This window comes from Nothoprocta perdicaria, unplaced genomic scaffold (genome assembly GCF_003342845.1).
Source record: "Nothoprocta perdicaria isolate Ctin4 unplaced genomic scaffold, notPer1 scaffold_229, whole genome shotgun sequence".
In the NCBI taxonomy this organism is placed as follows: Eukaryota; Metazoa; Chordata; class Aves; order Tinamiformes; family Tinamidae; genus Nothoprocta; species Nothoprocta perdicaria.
Window position 1 is genome coordinate 145,487 of NW_020455454.1, and position 9,899 is coordinate 155,385.

The following is a 9,899-nucleotide window of genomic DNA, read 5'->3' on the forward strand; positions in this document are numbered from 1 at the left end:
CTTTGTGTTTAGTTATTCCAGGATTATTCCAGCAATGACATAATGCAAGAATAGTGCTTGCATGAGGGGTTTGTTACAACATACGTAATTGCAAAACAGAGTCTTGAACGGCATTTTGGTATGGAACCATCAAAAACTGCCCAACTGTTGAACTCYGTGAAATGAAATTCTTTTCCTCTAATGTTTATGATCATATTTGATCATAATATCCATACCTAATGCATACATGGTTCATTTTTGATGTATAAATAAGAATTTTGTCTTAAATTCCAAAATAATTGCTGCTGTTCACTTTAATTTGAAAGCCTAAATTTTACATTTTAAATGTCCACATCTTGAACCATTTTCCTGAAAGTTAAATTAGCAGAGAAATCTGGTCACTTAACGTGCTAAATAGAACATAGAGTAACTGATATGCTTGTTCTGTGCATATCTTGAGCTGGTAGGTATTAAATCCTACTTGTAGCTAATTGATTACTGACTTTACAATATTATTTTACAGCTTTTAGAAAAGCCCTAAGTATTTGGTCATAAACTGGGCCTCAGCTATATAGATATAAGACTGTTTCTAAAAACCAGGTTTGGACAAAATTTGTAGCATATAGCTGGGAATAAAACTTGGGCAACACCAAGTCTGCCTACCTCTAGCTGCCACATACATTCCATTGAGGTTTTTTTTAATATGCTGATATTTGTCAGGTGACTATGTTAGGATGTCTGTCCTAGGTGCAGAGAGTGCTGCAGAGGCAATTTAAGCTCTTTAGGCTTTTTCATATGGGCCTAACAACATGGTAGCTAGAATTATTGCCATAGGTAAAATATCTGTGCTGTGACTGTATTCTCAGGTTTTATATTCACCTGAATAAAACRTATTTGAAAATAATCATAAGAGAAGAAACAGCAGATAAGTGTGAGGAAAACAATCCAATTTATGGGATGTGTCTGTGATAACCTAAAGAGAGTTTTATCCCTTTGTTGAGGAACAACTTCTCATCTTGGAATTTGATTGAATGAAATTGGTGCCTGCTTCTGGCAGGACTAATGGAAAAAGAAGTGAGCAACATATTTTTAAATGATAGCACAGTAAGCGGAAGTGGACCTGATCATGCAGGAGCACTCTATTAATTAAGATCATCAGGAGGCATTAGGAAGAAGTAGAAGAGACGGAAATGTTTAAAAAAATTATTCAAGATATTATTTATGAGCTCTATTTCTAGGACTGCAGCTAGTCTCGTACCTCTCTCAAAAATAAATGATGGGAGCTGGTAATGCATAATGGGAAAATTTACAAACAGAAATGAAAGAAATGTTTATAATTCTGACCTTAGTGACTCCAGTAAGAACAGTCCTTTACTGGTTTAATATTATTTCACAATTTGTGCTGTTAAATCAAAAGGTTATCTATAATACATCTGGTACTATTAATGCAAAGGATCAGGGGTATTCAACAGACATTTATTCATTATTAATATAGATAATAAAGGATCATTTATGAGGCTACAGATGAGATTTTTATCATCAAAAGCTTAAAAAGGGAAATTTTTTTTTGCTTCAGGACAGAGATGAAAAGACTCAGTAACAGGAAATATGAGAGTCAACACAATACTGTCAAATTCATTCTTTTCCTGAAGATAGCTAGCACTTTATAGCAACAGATTAAAAGCAAAATAAAATAAAATGTTTTTGCTGTAAAATTTCTTTATTGACAGGGAGGGGCTTTCTGTGCAAGCGGGGTTTGCTCTGCTTTTGTCCTCTTCCAAACAGTTACTAGTGCTTTTCCCTCATGAAGCCACKATTCCAGTGCCTTATGAAAAGTCCTAGAGAGGAGAGAATATAGTGTTGTCTTAGGAATTTGTTGGAGGTTTTTAAAAGAGGCACAAGGGACTCTTTACTGTTGGACACAGATATTACACTAGTATTTTCTGCTTTAGGAAGATGTTATATGATGATACAATTGTGAATAGTAGTAGAAGGATGTGCATAGATGAAATAGTAGAAAGATAAATACTGGATATTTTTGCATGTGTATCTTTCTGGCATTCAGTTTCTTTACAGTGGGAGAAGGAGCCCCACTAATACTGCCACTGAGGATGCTTATAAAGAGTTAGTTCTTGATTGATTGAAGCTGTGGGGATTTTCTAATGTCACAGGACCTGTAATATTTGTTAAGACTGCCCTCTCCATTCCCAAGGCCACACTCATCTAGCAAAGTATCCCCTGAATGAATGTGAAACCCAGGATATTCAGAGTTAAGGCTAAAACTGCTAATTTCACCTCTCATTCTTATCTAGGGCAGTTGCTTGATTCAGCTTCTAGGGTTCTCAGAGCATTCAATTATCTTGTTTCCCACATGATCTGCAAAACCCAAGGGTAGATATGGAATTTGATGAAGTTGTTTCTGATTTGCRAGTATGGACTGACCAGTCTGCTTGAGATGACTTTAAATCCTCACTTGAAACAATGATAGTAGTAAAATTGAAATAAATGAACTGGAAAAATACATTTAATTACATATATTGTAATTGTCCTTGCATTGTCCAGAGTTGGGTACAGTTCTGAAAATCCTCATTTAGAGTACCTTTTTTTCCCCCCTGTTTTCTTTGCATTTCATGTCACAACAAGTTTACAGTCTGCTTTCTATTTAGGAAATCTGTACAACTACAGAAATAGTGTACTTTTCTGTACTTTTTCTCCATCTAGCAGATGAAATCTGACAAGCAATACTAGAAGAAATGAGCCATAAGCAAATTTAAATTACACTATCTCAAATTTTTCTTGCGGATCTTATGCCTTGTGGGTCATAACTATTGGGAAAAAAACAAACAAACCCCCAGACAAATGCTGAGATGCTATTGACTCAGACCTGGAAAAAGAAGCCCTTTTGAAACGTAAACCTATAGGCAAAACTCCATAGGATCCTGTAACTGTGGACATCTTCCCTCTCTGTAAACTGAAAAAAAATGAAAGTTTTAGATTTAAAACTGTGAATAATATCTGAATATAAATTAAATTTTGTACAAGGAAAACAATAAAAGGTTCTCTCCTCTTCTTCCYAAAAGATGAGGAATGGGGATCAGGTCCCGAATGGGCCTGAGAAAGCAGATTTTCATCACATGTTGGAACCTGTTGTAAAATGGACTATCAGAGATACTGCGAGGGTCAGAGAGAAACACAAGAACTCCTGGAATCTCTGTGCCAAACTATTTTTCTTTGAGCTACCATTCTAGCCACCTAACTCAAGCCCAATGACAAGTAAGCCCTGATTCATGTAATTGAACTTAATTACTTTCCCAACTATTCCTTTCAACTTCCTGCCAGGTATTACTGTTATCACTAAGAGTAAGTAGGATTTCATGTGTCTATGGCTCAGATGCTTTCCTGAAAAGTCCACTGAACTAAATGACTGATCTTCGTATGAAAAAATCTGTGAGGTGAGCAGATCTTCTGGCTCTCCTGTGGCAGCAGTTATCTGTAGCATAATAAACCACTGGGTGGTGGTAGTATCTTAAATCCCTGTATTTGTTTGCAAAGAGAAATAATATAAAACCCATCTGCCTAAATCCCAGGCAAATATTAATCTAAGTCCCATCACCCAAGTAGACCAGAATACTTGCATATGCTTCCTCAAAATCAGTGGAAAGAACAGTCTACACAGAGCCATGTTTGGAATTTGGATCATAAAAACGCTCAGGCAACCCAGTAAAGGCCACTCATAATGAGGAATTTTTGTTCCTTCTATGGCTTCCCTGTAAAACCTTGTTAGCTGAATTTCCTTTGATGTTTGATATGGAAAAAAAAGTCTATAGATAAATTTCTGACTGCAGTACAGACCCTGTTTTGAACACAAGTTTTATTTCTGATTATGCACAAGAGTTTATGTTAAAAATAAATAACAAGTTAATTTAGCCGAGGTATAACCTTTTACAAATACTTCTTCCTTTCTTTCACTATTAGGAATAGACTGTTAGTCCCAGATGCAGAATATTTTCCTGATGATCTGTTATTTATCTAATTAAAGCAATCACCTCTGCAACATTTGTAGCCACTCCTGGCTGCTAATGAACAGTTTTGCACATACAGTGATGACCTTCAAGCTGCAGAGAGCTGAGTACGCGTCAGAAAGATAAGCAAAGCTGCTAGAAAGTTTGAAAACAACAAGGGCTTTTTTTTTTCTCACTTGGCAAAGCCTTTTATTTCAATTGGAGCTAGGATCACAAAAGATCAAATCCAGTGTGACATATAATATAGATACCAAGGACTTTTCTATCAGAAAAGCCTCTTAAAATTCATGAGAAGCAATCCTAAAGACTCTAGATGGATAGAAAGTGAGGAGAAAGTGATTGATACGTTAGATAAATACATACCTGCCCAAGTCATTAACACAAGGGAGGAAGGATATCATGGTTAATGCACAGAGAACATGCAGCATATAGAAATATCTCTGAGAAAAAGAAGAAGGAAAAAAAAAAGCTAATTAAAGGCCTGGGACAGAAAAGTATTACTCACATGAGTAATCAAAATGGTAATCAAACCACACTGTATGGACAACCACGAGTAAAGGTTTGTTGTCAAGGCCTGAATGAAACAAATGCATGAAAAGCTTGCACTGATGATTAAATTCTGTGCTTGTTAAAATGTAATAATTCCAATGACAGGGAAGAGATTTGATTAGTGTGCTTGGACAGGAAGGCATTATTATGGAGAAATGATTTATGGCATAGGAGCAGTAAAAAAAAATCAGATTTTTTGAACATGTTTGAACAAAATCCAAAGGTATTCTTTTACTGAGTATGACTATCTGGAATTAAAAGCATTAATTAATTTTACTGAAGTGAATAGATACTTAATACTGKTTTTTTTTCAGCCACATAACCCTTCTTTAATTTGTAAATTTAGGTTTTGATTTTGTTGTTGTTATTCATGACAAACTGGGAGCTAAAATGCTTTAATCTTTAATAGAGAGATTCCATCAAGATAAGAAACATGAGGTCTATGCCAGATTTATTCCTTGTGCTTCAGACTGTAGAAAATAACTGTACCTGTTAAATGAGTATGTGTTTCACAAAACATCAAATATAGTCCAGTGAGATCACTGGAAAAGCTTTTGATGATGTGAAAGATTTCAGATCAAAACAATGGAGATATTAGCTCTTCCCAGAATACTTCTTTAATGGAAAAAAATTAAAATCTAAATTTTCTAAATTAAAAAAATAAAAGCAAATTAACCAGGATTTACTCTTCTATGTCATGATTAAGAATAAGCAACAGAGCTATAYTACAAACCTTTTGTGCCTGGAGTCCTATGCTGTGTTTCTGTGGCCTGTCCAGCAAGTCACCTCCTCAGCTTATATAATTAGCATACATCCACTGCCTCAAATGCAACTGTGTTGGTTAATGGCAGATGAGGATGAGACTGAAGGTCTAATGTATCCTTGAAAACAAGCTTCCAGTGTTGCTTCTACTGATGAGCCACTGCCTCTTTTCCAGGGCTCTTACCCCATGCTGGTATCCTGAGAACAAGCACAAAATCGTTGCACAGGGCACCGTGCAATTCTTCAATAAAATAGTTTCACTAAAGATATTTTCCATAAAACACATGGCTCTGTAATTATGCATGAGACTGCATCTTGAACACTGTGTCCCGTTTTAGGCTTTGCAGTGCAGGAAAAATATTGACATACTGATACAAGTCCATGGAGGGTGAACATGTCCCCATGTTCGGGGACAGAAGGACRTGAGACATTTGATGAGACACTCAGGGAACCGGATCTGTTCAGCTTGGAAAGAAAAGGTTTTTGGTAAGGAGATGGAGGAGATGTATTTAAGGTAGTCTTTTACTACCTTAGGGGATACAGAGAAGGTGGAGTCCGTCTCTTTCCAAAGGTACATAGTGAAAGGATGATGAGCCCAAGTTGCAACAAGGAAAATTCAGATTAGGTGTTTGGAACCAATTTTTCAGATAAAAAAAGCAGACAAGTACCAGAACAGGTTGCCTGTGAGGTTGTACCCTCTCCATCCTTGGAGATATTCCAGACTTGCTTGGTCAAGGCTCTAAGCAGATCTAGCTGAACCTGTTTTGTGCTGGGAGTTGAACCCTCTGGCTCAGAAAACTCTGTCATCTTAAATTATTCTATGCCTCCATATAAGTACCTTTAATCTCAGACACAGTGAATTGCTATAACTRACTTTTTCACACATCTTGCATATATTATCATGAATTTAAAAAACAACAGATGTTCTTCTGGTAGGTTTTCGCTAGGTTCAATTTCTGTTTAAATGTTTTTCAGTGTATTTTCTTAAGAGTAGCTAGTATTGTAATTAAGTATTTCTATTCATTTTGTACTGTGCCATAAGCAATAAAGTTTTCAAAGAAAATAAATTATTGAAGAGAATGGAAGCTGTGAATTTCTAACTGTTGTGCATTTTGCTTATGCACAACAAAACTGATTCAAAGAAAGCACGTGTTGTACAAGCAGGGCTGAGCTGTGTATTAGGTGAAGAAACTGATGTTAAAAGTTAAGGCTATGGAATTAAGTGCTCTGAAATTAAAATTAACACTAGAATCAAGGTGACCTGTGCAGAATTAAAACTAAGATCACAATATGCTCATCTAAAGGAGGGAGGAAATTCAATGAAAATTCATGTATACAATGAAGGAATCTGAGCTGCTTATTATCTCTTACAGGGACAATCTTGTCATTATAAAATCAGTGTTTTAATGAAAAAAAACCAAAACAAAACAAAAAAAAACCAACAAAAAAAAATCAAGCAAACAAACAAACAAGAGTTCCCAAACGATCAAAGAAATTATTCAAATGTTAGCACTAGTAAGAACAAGACACGGAACCAGAAAATGTTAATACTCTGTAGATAGCAGGTTTGTATCTCCATTACTATGTGCAATTCTGGTTTCTRCTTTCAAAAATATGCAGCAGAATTGGAGGATCTCCACAAGAAGACAACACGGGTGATGACTATGTGACGGCAGGTACATACAGGAAATATTAAAAGCCTAGCTTACATGCCCACTTAGGYACCAAGCAACAATTGAGATACCTTTGAATATCAAAGACATTCACATATTGCTAACAGACATAACACAKAATTTGCCATACCCTTTTGGTCTGAGTGCTAGGATATGTGAAACAGGACATCTCGGGTGCACTAGAAGCCAATGTGAGGGTAGTTGAATCAATTCCAAGCTCATTGGTCCAGGAGCTCCATGTAAGCTCAAGCCAAGATACTCAGACCCTACCTGAACTACATGATAGGTACATCTGTCTCTAGTCCTACCTGTTTTTAGTTCTTTCTCTGGCCCTTTCTCCTGCCCTATCTCCTCTCTGAATCCTCTGGATGGACCCTGAATATAAGTAACTTACATTCTTGGTTAGTTTGTYTGGGACTGTCAATGAGACTATCACCACCCTGCTCTTCTCGCCTCCCTCTCTGACCCTGTGGGACTGCACCCTGCTCAGTGAGGGCGTTGCCTGTGCTGTGCTCACCCCAGCTCTCATCTCCTTGCATCTTCTTACATGGTCTTCTGAGAATCCCTGCAACCTATTAATCCCTGCACTAATACGGTAATCTCTGCATTACCCTATTAATAGATTAATAGAGATTGGATAGAGAAGGGCCGTTGACTTCCTCCTCCAGTACAAGAATTAAGAAGGTATCAAAGGTATCTGGTAGGCAGCAAGTTCAAAACAGAGAGAAGATTTTTTTCTTTCTTTCTTTTTTTTTTTTTCCATAAAACTTCTTGYCATAGGATATTGTGGGAGCTTGCAGTTTACATGGATTCAAAAACTTGAAAAGCTCAAAGAGGAGATATTCTCTGAGGATTTTATATCCAGAAACCACTTCTGAAATTGAATGCCTCAGAGTTCCAGACTTTTGGAGACTGGAAGTATATTCAGGGATACTATTATATTGTATTTACTTTCTTCTTACTTTTTCTTAAGCATGCATTACTTGCTGCTGTCAGAAATAGGTTATTGGTTATGTGAACTTTGRTCTGACTCAGTGTAGCTGTTATTTGGTCTTTCTTTTTCTGTCATGTTGACAGATTTCTTTACCATGCTATAGAGAATGCTCCACTTTCTGGGAGTAGTTCATGTACATCCTGGTCAATATTTGGACCTATATAATGCAGTCAGACTCTTCAGAGGCTTTAGCTGCCAAAATCTTTCAAATTCTTGACAAGAGACTTCACAAAACGTTTATAGAGATTTATGATTTGATCGAATTTGTGCTAAAGGCATATGGCTAGTTCCTCCTTCCCATTTTCAAACACTAAAGCATAAAATGTGGGCCATCTTATCAAAAATCTAAACTGTAAGATTATTTAATTAGAATCAGAAAAGTCTATTTTCCCCAGAAATGTTTCAAAAATTTCTTTTTTTTTTTTGCTTTTAAAAAGTCAGTGAGTCCCACGTGTTTTCTTTGGAAAATTTCAATTTTATTCCAAATAATTATTTTATATCAAGGAAGTGAACAAATAAGAATAATAAAGTTTCCCACTGGAAGGTGTTGTACAAGTTTAATGGTAGGTGTCACTTTTTAAGTATTCCACTGCCTGAATTCTACTGGCTTCTAAAATAAACATATTACTGAACATACATACTATATAAAAGAATGCAGTTCAACTCCCATTCAGTTTAATAAAGAAGATATAACAGCACCAAGGCAGTGGGATAAAGCTACAGAGGAAGAGGGAAGAAGAAAAAACAGAGAAGAGAACAAAAAAGGAAACAAGGCTTTTAAGATTTATGCTGTTGTTCGCAATCCAATAACTGTTGAATCATGGCCAGTTTCAGATTTAATTGGCAGATATACACGTAGAGATACTCCTATGCTAATTCTGCATAATGTTTGCCTCGGGGTTGGGGTCAGGAGGAGGAAAGAAGACTTTGTGAAACCATTCTTTTCGAATACATTTGTTGAGGAGCTGAATGATTTATAGGCTAGCCCTACAGATAGTAGGCAGCTTGTSAACCAGCAGATATAGTTTTCACCAGCCCGTCTGCATCCAATGATTTCAAATCTGCTACAGAAAACTGAGATCTCATTCCAGGCCAGAGCCAAGCAAAAGGAGATGGGGACAACAAGAAAGAACTGAAGTTGCTGCAAGTGCACAACATGACACAGTGTGATAGACAACCAGGCTTCATTATATCTGCTCGTTATGAAAATGCCTGCTGCTGAAAGACCTTAAAGAGGTCCTAGAGAGCAGAGCTAAATTACTGGCTTTTTGTGAGGTTTCTTGCATTTATGTAATGTGAGAACAATAACACTCAATTGCTCTTGGTTGTTCTCTTTCTCAGGCCAACCTGGTTTGTAGTAGGAATTAATTCTTAATGGATTTTCATATTGTGTATATCAAATTACAATCTTGATTTCAGTTAAGGCCTCTATATAAAGCAGTAATCCAAGTAAAATAGCAGCTATATAGTACAGGTAATATTTTGGGAAGGTGAGTCAGCAAATAAACCAATCAGATCCTATATAACTTAATAAAATATTTCCCTCTTGGGAGACTTATGTTGCTGTGTAGTCACTGTAGCCCAATCTTCCAGGCTCAATCTTTGTGAAATGCTGTTAAAACCAAAGGGTATCCAATCAGACTCATGGAGGGACTTATTCAGAACAAGACACAATTAAAAATTTTTTATAGCGCAGAAGAAAAGAATCCTTGTTTGGAAAAAAATACCTCTCATTTTTACTTTGATTTTAACTCTGCCAACAGTTAAAATGGGAATAGATTTTGTAAACTATGGTAGTGGCCTACCACTGTTTCTATGAAAATAACAAGAAAAAGAGTCATTCCATTCATTCAGATTTCTACCTCTGGATCTGAGTTTCCATTTTCAAAGGACCTGTTTTTGACCTGCAGACCAAAAAGA